This window comes from Phoca vitulina, unplaced genomic scaffold, assembly GCF_004348235.1.
Source record: "Phoca vitulina isolate PV1807 unplaced genomic scaffold, GSC_HSeal_1.0 scaffold75, whole genome shotgun sequence".
NCBI classification, from domain to species: domain Eukaryota; kingdom Metazoa; phylum Chordata; class Mammalia; order Carnivora; family Phocidae; genus Phoca; species Phoca vitulina.
Window position 1 is genome coordinate 829,491 of NW_022589778.1, and position 12,886 is coordinate 842,376.

The following is a 12,886-nucleotide window of genomic DNA, read 5'->3' on the forward strand; positions in this document are numbered from 1 at the left end:
GTTCTAGTTCAAATTTATACATGAAGCATAATGGCTAAACATATTTTCTTTATTAATACTTATGACATGGGTAACGATATTGGAGGTATATATCGCTATTAATTTGAAGTGGAAAGTGAGTTATTTCTGGGCTTTTTTTTTCTTTAGTTTTGGCAGGCAGAACATTTACGCATTCTGTATTTAAGAAAAAAAATACACCTGAAAGAATAGAAACTACTTTATAACCTTTTAGGGGCCTTTCTCTGTGTGGTGTAGATAACTTTCTTTTCCTTGCAAAGACTTACTAGTTTTTATACCTCCTCTTTCTCTGCTAGTGGTCATCAAGCATCGCAACAAGGTTTTTATTTTTTTATTTAATTTTTTTTTTCATTTTGGTTGTCAGAGAACAAATGGAGACATTGGAAATCGCTGTTTTCTGTTCACCACCTAACATTACAGGGAGAGGAATTAGGAATTGAGGGGTGCTCAGAAAGATAAGTCTTGGCTAGTATCTGTTAAGGAAGCCCTTGTTTAATGCAGCTACAGGGAGACATATGGGGCTGCTTGCATATGTCCTCATGAAGACCAAAAGTGAAGCAAAGAACATTTTCTTCTGAAAAATGGGTGTCCTAGAAAAGAAATAGGCCTGCTTCTGGCACTCTTTTACAAGTCTGTCAGACAAACAACGATGGCAAGGAAAGAATGCCTTTGTTTGTGAACAGTCTACCAGGTATTAATGGTGGACACACACACACACACACACACACTGTTGTTTTGGGGCCAAAGGAAACTGACACTTTCTTTACACAGAAATATAGATTTAATTGAAAAAAAGTATGTTTCAAGGAGCAATGGAAGAAAAATTAAACAGGCACAAAATATACTGAATTGGTGAGATTTTTTTTTTAAACAATAAAGACATCATTGACCAAATTTAAATCATGGACTGCATGACGAGGCATATGGCTCACATTTTATGAGGCTCTCCATTATGTTGACTTAGATGAGATAATAGGGAAGGAACGGACAGTCATATAAAGAGAAGTAGGGGAAACTGCTCATTTGCTCAGCACAAAAGTGTCTATCATTCACAGAGCTCTTCCAATCAAAAAGAACATTCATTGGTACTTAAAATATAAATTTAACGTGATTTGAGGACACTGTGAAATATAATTGCTTCTTTGGATATTTCTTAGTATACTCTTTCATAGTTATTTTAGCCAGTTTAAGTAATCCTGATAAATAAACCTATATTTTCCACTTGAATTTATGGTAAGTTCTACAATCTATCCCTGATTGTGAACCCAGAGAACACTGGCTGTCTTCAGATGTACCTAGATAGTAGACAGAGAGTGATTTTATTTTTATCAGCAAAAAATGTAACACACACTATTAATTTATTAAATGAGTAAAGGTTATTTTAAAACAATATTTTATTTGATTTTGATGGGATTTTTAAGAAACGTCAAAGCCATATGGAAACTTTTATTTTAACAAAATTTTAAAGTATAAAACAGAAACAGGATGAAAGGACAGGTCCTCTTTCCTCTAAGTTCTTGTTCTAACAATTGAGCTCATTTTTACTTCCATTTTCAGTCCCCTCCCCTCCCCCAATACTGGCTCCTTCTCCTTTGCACACAGTCAAGTCTTCAGCTAAAGTGACAAAGAGAGATTTAACATTCTCCCCCCCACCCCCGCCCTCCACAGTTACTGAACTATTTACCTATTTTTTATTGCTATTCTTAATTTCCTCTAAATCTTTGGTGAGGTTTTAAAATTTATTTTCTCTATTCTAAAGCCATCAGAATATATTTAAAAAAATCAGTATTAGTTAAGAGCGAAGTAAATTGAAAAGATAACGGAGACATTTTTGTTGTTCAAAAAAAAGTCATAGACTCAAGTTGAGAAGGTAAGTGTCACCAGTGTGATGACAGTGTGTAATTAGAATGTGGATGACACAGAGAGGGAGAAAAACCATGAGAGACTCTTAACTATTGGAAACAAACTGGGGGTTGCTGGAGGGGAGGTGGGTGGGGGGATGGGGTAATTGTGTGATGGGCATTAATGAGGACATGGGACGCGATGAGCACTGGGTATTATACACAACTGATAAATTATTGAACACTACATCTAAAAAAAAAAAAAGAACGTGAATGACATTAACCTATGTTAATGTATTGAACAGAGAAGGTGCTATAAACTAGGTCAGCACTCTGAGTAGAACACCCCCAAAACACTGTGACCTGAGTCCACAAGTTGAAGAAGGACATTGATGAAACTGAGTATAACTGTCTAGAGCAAGCATGATAATGAGGGAATTTGAAAGTTTGAAAGAATTATGTATGCCTTGTTTTGAGAAGAAAAGATAAGAAGTGTTAGAGATGATAATTTTTTGTAAATATTTGAATCAATGTCAGATGGAAGGGAGGTTAGCATTTATAGCCATGACTCTGAAGGAGGTCCTGAGCCATTTGGGTCTACTGTGGCCCAACATGGGAAAGATTTTAAAATAATATTAAATGGGATTCATTTAAATAAACAAAACAAACAAAAACTGTAAAAAAAAAAAAATAGAATTCTTCCCCAAACAGAATGGGCTGCTGTAAACAGGGTTAAGAGTCCTGCTTCTAGAGATGTCACCTGAAGATGGTTGGCTGACCAACTGCTTCTCATTGGGGATTCATGTACTTATCAGTGTTTGAAAAGATGACAGTTTGCATTTTTACATGGAGAAATATCCTTTACATACATCATCAGTATTTAATATTAAGTGATACTTTTTTTATGCCCTATGTTTTCTTTTTTTTTTTAATTTTTTTTTTAAAGATTTTATTTATTCATCTGAGAGAGAGAGAATGAGAGACAGAGAGCATGAGAGGGAGGAGGGTCAGAGGGAGAAGCAGACTCCCTGCTGAGCAGGGAGCCCGATGCGGGACTTGATCCCGGGACTCCAGGATCACGACCTGAGCCGAAGGCAGTCGCTTAACCAACTGAGCCACCCAGGCGCCCCGCCCTATGTTTTCTTAATTTAAGATGATTTTTATGTATAAAGAAATTTTATTTAGAAAAATGCTGGAATGGTTTTATTTTTCATTCTATCACTAAGTAGGATATGGATTTGAAGTCAACAGTTTACTCTGTTTTAGTTCATCTATAAAATAAGAAAGCTAAGCAAATGACCCCAAAATTCTTACTAGCTCCAAAAATCTATGAATTTCATCTATCTGACAGAAGTTGCAAATAGTGTGGCAGAATGTTTTTAGTGGTTACAATCTCAGGCACGGTGCAGCATTCCTAGGTTCTCACTCGCTGCCTCTGTCACTGCTAATTTACATGAGGTCTCTGGGGCTTTGTTCACTAGTCTGTAAAAAAAGAAGGTGAAACTACTGCTTGTGGTATGACATTGTCACGGACGCTCACGTACTAATGATGGTAAGAATGAATGGCTTAAAACCAGCCATTACAAATGACATGCTTTTCCAATTCACTGACCTTGAATTAGAGCCCAACAATTATGTAGTTACCTAGGAGCACATTTTACAGCCTGAAGTTAAATATTTTATGGGTTTTTTATTTATTATTGTTTAATGATTTTGGATTATGACTGAGATAAGATGTTAGCCTTTCAGTTAGACTTCTGTTCACGTATTAGATAAAACCAGAGTTGTTATGTTGTTGTTGTTATTGTTGTTGTTGTTGTTTTCTGAGGAAGTCTAGATGTTGGCTATAGATACTCCCTTTTGTACTTGTCTGTATAGGTATAATGTTAGCCGGTTCAGGTAAGTGTTCTGGTTAGGTGTCTTGGCTCCTGAGAAGATGCCAAAATTATGCATGTTTTAAAACCCATGGATATGTCCTTAATTAGTAATGCCCAATGTCTGTGGTCTGTTACTCACCATACAATATATGCATCATAATTTCTGCCAACCAATATCAATCAGCAAAGTAGTGGCAAGAAATAATATTGAGGGAAGATTGCCCAAATGACATGAATCCTTTTCATTCATCAGTATAGCTTAAATTTTATCAATGGATTAAATGAGGCTGTTAAGATCTTTGTATTTACTCTGTAGAAATGCTTTCACTGAACCACAGCTTGAATCAATGCAATCGACTTACACTGATTTGTGTTATGGATGCTAGAAACTCATGCTTCCATTTATGGTAGTAATGTCATTCATTGTGTGGTTTTCTTCATCCTTTATGAAGTTTCTCCATTAGGAAGATCATGGGACATACTTCCAGTCTAAGCACTCCAAATACAGGGCTTCTCCTGGAAAATTATTTTTAACTGTGGTTCCAGTAGACCATGTAATAGATTTATTTGTAGGTGTCTGTGGGGTTCTAGGAAGCTCAAAATCAAATCTGTCGCACATATCTGGCAAGTAAACAGGATCCAATGGCATATATGGTAGTGAAGCATAGCTGCTATGGGATCAGTCGAGGCATGGATCTCATCTCTTATTTGGCTCTGGGGTAGATTTGATCAAGTTGCGACCCCATTTTTCTTTTCAGGGTTTATATTATGACAGTGTTGTGAAGATTGAAAAAAGATAACCCTTAATATATTAATACCCATTCTTGGCAAAGGTTATCTATAATCAGTACTAAAATAGAGATTTCCCAAAAGTAGTTCTTTTTCAACCACCTTTCTTGACCTATCAAAACACATATTTGTTCATGCATCCATTCAATAAACATTTATGAAGGGCCTATTATGTTCATTTATTACTCACATGTATATGAGTAAATGATACAGATGAGATCCTTATTGTCATTGAACTTATGTTCTAAATGGGTGGTGTGGGGTATAGAGTCCATTAACAATAAAAATATGTAAAAGAAAACATTCATTAATAAGAAGTGCTGAAACAAGTTGAGAGCCTGAGGATCTACTTGGAATTGTGTTGTTAGGAAAGGCTTTAACAATGGAGGTGACATTTTAAGTAGGGACCTGAGTGATAAGAAGAGCCACCTGATAAGATATTTCTGCAGGAAGAGCTTTCAGAGAGGAGGAAGATTGAATTCCCAGGAAGAGGAAATAATCCTCTGATTGGAGAGATTCCAGGATGTTGTGGGCTAGTCATCCAATGAATATTTATGCCCATAGGAACCAGTCTGTCTTCTCTTCCTTTCAAACTGGAAGGCTAAAGCTCTTCTACATGGAGGAGCTCCACCATCTTTCTTACTAACACACTCTTCTCCTTTTTATCTGATTTCCAATGGTAAGCTGACCCAGGGCTTACCCCCTAGGTAGCTCCCTCTGACCTATTATTTTCCTTGAAAACATTCAATCTGATCAATGTAAAATGTATGATTTGGGCTTAAATTTGAAGTCATGTAGCAGAGATCTCTCAGATTTCTAACCCAGGTCTTAGTTCCAGCCAAGGTGACCATAGTTCTCCATATTGACAGTTAGGTCCCAAAGACTATTAATAAAAAAGAGGAACTTTGCCCTCCTTTACCACTGTTCCTTGCAGGTAGCTCCCTTAGGAGTGACACAAAAAGCAGTACTGTTTTTTGAGAAAGGAGTCCAACAGATCTGGATTCCCCCAGACATAAGCTACTTGATTTCAAGTAGGTACTAACCTTATCCCTGGCATTATTTTATCTGTTTGGTTTTAAAATTTTTCCTCATTTATTTTGATCTCACACCAAAACAACTTAGTTAGCTATCCCAAGTCCTTTTAGGAACAAAAAAGGATGCAATACACTCTCTCAATATAAATATTTAATTTCTTATTCCTATTTACCAAATATCTCATATTCCCTATTGACTGCCTGTTTGCATCAATGAATATCACAGTCTCATTACTCTGAATAAGGGGCTTAAATACCTCAGGCATTCTTACGCTTACCAGTTCAGATATAATTTCAGATTGATTCTCCCAGGGATCCTGGTCCACTTTTTGTGCTTCTCTCAACCCTATCCTGGTCCTCATGCATTCCATGCATATGGTAGTTGATCATTTCATGACTCAACAGTTATCAGCAAAAAGGGGAAGGGAAAGGAACTAAAATGAAGAATAACCTTTTAAAATGTTTTATGTGTTCTTTCTATGCCCATATGTATTTACAGTGATCACTGTTTTATCGGAAGAGGTTAAAATGTTATTAATATGTACATTGAATTGGCTTGGCATTTGCTGCATGCCATTCCCACAGGCATGAGGGATAGCTAATCAAAATACAACTGCAGCTCAACATGCCTGCAGTGTGATCTGTTTGTCCCCAGAAAGGAGGCTTGAAATGAATTTTGGTTCCTTTTTTTTTCAATCTGACAGATATAATCCCTGTCCTATGTTTAGCTCCTCATCTTCCTAGGTTACAGAAAATAATAGGAAAAAATGGTAAATCTGAGAACCTCCACACTTCTATCCTGTATACATAAAGCTCTATTAGTATTTTTGTACTCAACTATGTGAAGGCTTATTTTTCTGAGAAAGACCCATTTTGACTCAGAATGTTAGAAATCAGAAGTTTTGTCTACTGAGTTATCAATAGTTTCAATGGTGATGGATCTCAGTGGAAATATGATAACATCATTTTTGTATCAACATTTATGCAACAACTTTATAGCACTTGTCATGCATGAGCCAGGCACTGTTTTAAGCATTTTACAATATTTATTTAATTTCCATAATAGCTCTATGAAATGAATTTTATTATACCCTTTCTGCTGATGAAGAAACTAGAGCTGAGGGGATTAATAACATGCCCAGGATGGGACAATTGATAAATACAATATGTTATATAACAAGATATACTTAGCAACTAAGGCCTGCAACAGAATTTTTGAGAACCTCTAAGCAGCAGTAACAATGACCCAGTCATTGAAGAGTGGAAAATAGTCCTTTCTGTGATCTCTCTTCAAAATATCCTGTCACTTGATAGGTTACATGAGGAGGAATAATTTCAGAGATGGCTAAAAAGTTTATAAATATTAAGTTAAGTCTGTATCTAGAAAACTGGAGAGGAAGTGATAAAGGCATCAATTTCTTTTGCTTGCAGCCTAAACAATTTTGTCACCCCATCTAAATTTTCCCTTCAGAAAGGGAGATAAGTTAGATTAATCTCAGCAGGTCTCTGGTAAACCTATTTGCATTGGGTCTCCCTCTGGACTCTGATTACATTTTGCCCTACTGTTGTGTGACACTTGCATCCTTGGAATCTTTTTATGACTCTGAATTCATGCTGCACATGTGATTTACAATAGCATTAAAAAAGTGCAGCACCTAATTAATTCACCGATCAGCTGTCAGAGCCTCTGATCTTTTCCTGGTTCACCGTCAAGCTCCCTTTGGGAGCATCAGTATTATGAAAGTGCCATTTCCATTATGCTCTGTGTGGTGTTAGAGCAGAGGACTAAGTTACGCTGCTTGTTCATGGAAACTATGCCATCCTCATGAGTGCCTTGATGACTTTGTTAAAAATACCTTCTGCCACCCCGTTCTCTTGTTCTCATGAATACTGTGGCTCCACAGTACCACAGGGTTTTCACAGTGACATAAATTAAGGGAGGGGAGATAAGCATATTCCAGTTTCATACCTGTGTTTTTTTCCCTTGAGTTTTCTATTTTATCCCATTTACTTTTTTAAAAAAGCAAATTGAAAATCTATCTTTTCAGATTGTGTCATCTTTGAAGACTTTCTTGACTCAAACATTCCAAAATAAGGACATTTAATACACAATAGGAATATTCATGGATACTAAGTATTTCATGGACTTACAAAATTAGAACCATGTGAACATGTTTTATGAATACTTTCAAAGAAACATAGGAAGGAAAGATATGGTGTTTGTAGAATTTTAGCATCAAATTTACTTATGATTACTATGTACTTTAATGATTGCATGACTGACTTTTTTTGCTGAGTAATAAACTACTCCAAAACTTACTTGCTTAACACAACAATCATTTGATTATTTTTCACAGGTTTCCGGGTCAATGGGCAGTTTTGGTGATCCTAGGTTTGACTGATTTCAGCTGAGCTTGCTCATGCGTATGAGGTCAGCTGTGAATAGGCCAGGAGTGACAGGGATGGCGGAAGGTATTTTTAACAAAGTCATCAACACACTTATGAGGATGGCATATTTTCCATGAAGCAGCATAACTTAGTCCTCTGACTCACTTATTTTGCAATTTTGTGACTGAAGCACCGAGAGTGACTGGGCCGTATATCTCTATCATACAATTGATTAGCTTGAGCAAATTTACACAGCAGATGTCAGTTTCAAGACAAAGAATGGAAGCATTGAAGCCAATGCTTAGAATTGGCTCAATGTTGCTTTTACCATAATCTGTTGACCAAAGGAAGTCACAAGGCCACCTAGATACAAGGAGTGGACAAATAGATTCTACCTCTGGACAAGAGTAGCTATGAAGTAACACTACAAAGGGAGTGACAATTTTACAGTGTATCACATTTAACTACCTGACAGAGTTTAATGTCCTATAGACCTGACCTAGGTTTAGTTTTTACACTGTTATCTAATCAGGCTGGTTCTCCAATTAAAAACAGTACTTCTCAATTTGACACCACAACTTAGCATCACGACGGTAGTACAATATATTCCACATCCATTCAAAATCTTTTATTTTAGGGGCACCTGGGTGACTCAGTGCGTTAAGCATCTGCTTTCAGCTCAGGTCATGATGTCAGGGTCCTGAGATTGAGCCCTGCATTGGGCTCCCTGCTCGGCGGGGAGTCTGCTTCTCCCTCTGCCCTGCTCCTATTTTCTCTCTCTCTCTTTCTTTCTCAAATGAATGAATAAAATCTTGAAAAAAACCTTTTATTTCAGATGTTTCTTTTTTTAATTGGTTTTATTGAATAGAGATATGGGAAAATATTTAAAATATGTATGAATTGTAAATTAGACTACAAAATGCATACCATTTTGCACACCATTCAGTGTAAGAAAAACATTAACATATCTTGAAGTAACCCATATATTCTTCTTTAATCCAGTCTCTTTCCTTGTCTCCTCGGAAATAACCTATCTTCTGAATTTTGTTTATCATCCTTTTGCTTTTCATTATAGTTTTGAGACCTATTTCTACCATTGTATATTTGTTATAGGTACATATCTTATTTTTTTAATTTTACATAAATGGAATCAATACTGCCTATTACCAGAGTTAGCTACCGTTTCAAATTTTGTATTTTAGTTAAAGTATCTAATCTATTTACATTGATTACAATGCTAATATATTTTCTTTAAATCTTCAATATTATTTTAAATTTGTTATTTGTCTACTCATTCTTGTGTCTCTTGATCTATTTCCTAATTATTTTGAATTGATTAGTTATTCTCATTTATCTTTCCCTCTATTAGTTTAATACTGATATTCTCTTTTCTAGTCTTTAATGATTATCTTAAAAATGTAATTATATGCAGGAAAACTCACTAAAGTGTGAAGTTCAATCTTCACTCTCCTTCTAAACAATATAAGAGCTTGGATTAACAACTACAATCAGCTTCCTTTAATTTTATAGCAATTTTCATGCATTTTACTTCTATTGCAATATTTAACCCAAATGACAATTTTATTTTTGTTTCATATAGATAAATAAGAATATTGCTCACTGTGTTTGCTTACCATTCCTTCTTGTATCTGAGATTTTTCCATCTGAGATCTTTTTCTTTTGCCTGAAGAACTACATCTAAGATATCATTTAGTAATTATCTATTGGTAGTAAATGCTTAGTTTTTCTTTGTCCGTAAATGTCTTTATTTTTTCCTCATCACTGAAAGACATCTTGTGGAATATATGATTCTAGGTTGATAGTTATTTTGCTTTAGCACATTCTGTCTATTATTATACTGGCCTTCTAGTCTACATTGTTGCTGTTCGGAAGTCAGTTGTCCACCTAATTGCTTTTCGTGAAGATGATCAATCTTTCCTCTCCACAGCATTTATTATTTTTTCTTTGTCTCTGTTGCTTTTGTAGTTTTACTGTGGTATGTCCAGGTATCAAGTTTTTCATATTTATTTTATCTTATTTTATTTTGATCTTAGGTTATTTAATTTTTATATTGGTGTCTTCCATCAATTCTGGAAAATTTTCAGTTATTATTTATCTATATATTACCTTTACTCATTTTTCTTTTTCCTTTCCTTCTGGGATCCAGAAGGTAAAAGTGAGCTTTCATGCTCTATTCATATTTTGGGTTCTAATGTGTTCCTAATTTTTGGTTTCTGAATTCGGTTTTCTTTAATTGGTTTAAGTTGTGACATAATTTTAGACATACAGCAAGGTCCCAAGAATAGTAATAAGGATTTTCATGTACCTTCATCCAGATTTTCCAGCTGTTATCATTTTACCACATTTCCTTTGTCATCTCTCTCTTTCTGAAACATTTAAGGATAACTTGAGTCACAATACCTCTGAATCATGAAATACTTCTTTATATTTTTTCTAAAAACAATAACAATATTCATAACCATAGTATAATTCTAAAAATCAGGATATTAATATAGATTTGATATTAGTAATTAATATACAGGAATTGTGGGGTTTTTTTTTAGGATTTTATTTATTTATTTGATACAGAGAGAGCACAAGCAGGGGGAATGGCAGGCCGAGGGGGAGGAAGAAGCAGGCTCCCCTCTGAGCAGGGAGCCCGATGGGGGGCTTAATCTCAGGACCCTGGGATCATGACCTGAGCCAAAGGCAGACACTTAACTGACTGAGCCACCCAGGTGCCCCTATAGGAATTGTGGTTTTTATCCATTGCTGTGATTACTCCAAAATGTAGTGGCTAGAAACAACAGATCTGTGGAGTGAAGTCCTCAGTCAAAAGACATATATTGGCAAATTGGATAAAAACAAAACAAAATAAAACAGGATCCTCCAACTATAATGTTGTGTACAATAAATGCACTTTAGATATGAGGATATTCATAGATTAAAAGTCAAAGATAGTCCAATGGAATAGTAACCAAAAAGGAGTAGACAAAATAGATGATGTATCAGACAAAATAGACTTTAAGTAAAAATTGTTAAGAGAGACAAGGAAGGACATTATATAATTATAAAAAGTTCAATTCACCAAGAAGTTATAATAATTATAAAGGTAATGTGTAGCCAACATCAGAGCTCCTAAATATATGAAGCAAACATTGACAGAATTGAAGTGAGAAATAGAGAACTCTCTAATAATTGTAGGAGACTTGAATACCCTACTTTCAATAATGGATAAAAAAAGAGAAAGATCAGTAAGGAAACAGAGGACTTGAATAACACTATAGTCCAATTGGATTTAATATAAATGTACAGAACACTTCACCCAACATTAGCAAAATATATATTTTTCACATGGGACATTCTCCATGATAGATCATATGTTAGGTCACAAAACAAACTTGATAAATTTTTAAATATTAAAATCATACAAAGTATCTTTCCCAATCCCAATGGAATGAAGCTAGATATCAATAGCAGAATGAAAACTAGAAAACCCACAAATATGTGGAAATTAAACAAAATTCTCTTAAACAACAAATGGGTCAAAAAAGAAATCACCTGGGAAATTAGAAAATATCCTGAAACAAATGAAAATTAAAACACAGCAGACCAGAACTTACTGAACACAATGAAAACTGTGCTAAAAGTGAATTTTATAGCTATAAATACTGGCTTTAAGAAAGAAGAAATATCTCAAATCAGTAATCTAACTTTACACCTTAAAGAACAAGAAAAAGAAGAACAAAGAAACCCAAAGCTAGCAAAAGGAAGGAAATAATAAAGATTAGAGCAAATATAAGCAAAATAGAGAAAATGAACAAAACCAAGAATGGGTTCTTTGGAAAGATCAAGAAAATTGACAAACTTTAAGCTATACTAAGAAAAAAGGAGAGAAGATGTAAATAACTAAATTCAGAAATGAATGAAGGGGCATTATTACTATTTTACAGAAATGGAAAGGACTATACGAGAGTACCATGAAAATTGTATGACAGGAAATTGCACAAACTTGATGAAATAGACAAATTAGAAGCACACAACCTACCAAGACTAAATCATAAAGAAATTTTTTAAAATCTGAATAGACCTAAAAGGATTGAATCATTAATCAAACCCTCACCCCAAGGAAAAAAAAAAAAGTCCAGGACTAGATGGCTTTACAGGTGAATTCCAGCAAACATTTAAGAAGGAACTAACACTAATCCTTCCCAAACTCTCCCAAAAAGTTAAAGAGGAAGAAACTTCCAAATTCATTTTATAAAGCCAGAATTATCTAAATATCAAAGTCAAAGGCACTGCAGAAAAAGAAAACTATAGACCAATATCTCTCATGGATATTGTTGCAGAGCTCTCAAGAAAATACCAGCAAACTGAATTCAAATAGTATGATTACAGGATTGTACACCATGACCAAGTAGGATTTATTTCTGGAATGCAAGGATGGTTCAACATACTAAAATCAATCAACATAATACATTAACAAAATGAAGGAAAAAAAAATACATGATCATCTCAATTGACACAGAAATTTGACAAAATTAAATACTCTTCCATGATAAAAACATTCAATAAACTGGAAATAGAAGGAAACTACCTTAGTATAATAAAGGCCAAAATGAAAAACCCATGTTAACATCCTACAATGATGAACAACTGAAAGCTTTTCCTTTAACATCAGGAACAAGACAAGGATGACCACTTTTCCACTTCTATTCAGCATTATACTGTACATCCTAGCCAGTGCAATTAGGTGAGAAAAATAAGTAAAAATAGTCAAATTGGAAAAATAAGAGTAAAATTATATTTGTTTACAGATTACATGATCTTATATGTAAAGAGTTCTAAAGATTATGAACACATACACACACCTGTTAGAGCTAATAAATAAATTCAGCAAAGTTGCAGGATACAATCAACATTCAAAAATTGGTTGCAT

The 12,886-nt window shown here is 34.7% G+C and overlaps 1 protein-coding gene across 8 annotated transcripts in view; it reads left to right on the plus strand.

The window, feature by feature from the left end:
• LINGO2 (leucine rich repeat and Ig domain containing 2) overlaps positions 1 to 12,886 on the plus strand; it is a 1,236,800-nt gene that overhangs the window by 510,485 nt on the left and 713,429 nt on the right. The window lies entirely within an intron of this gene.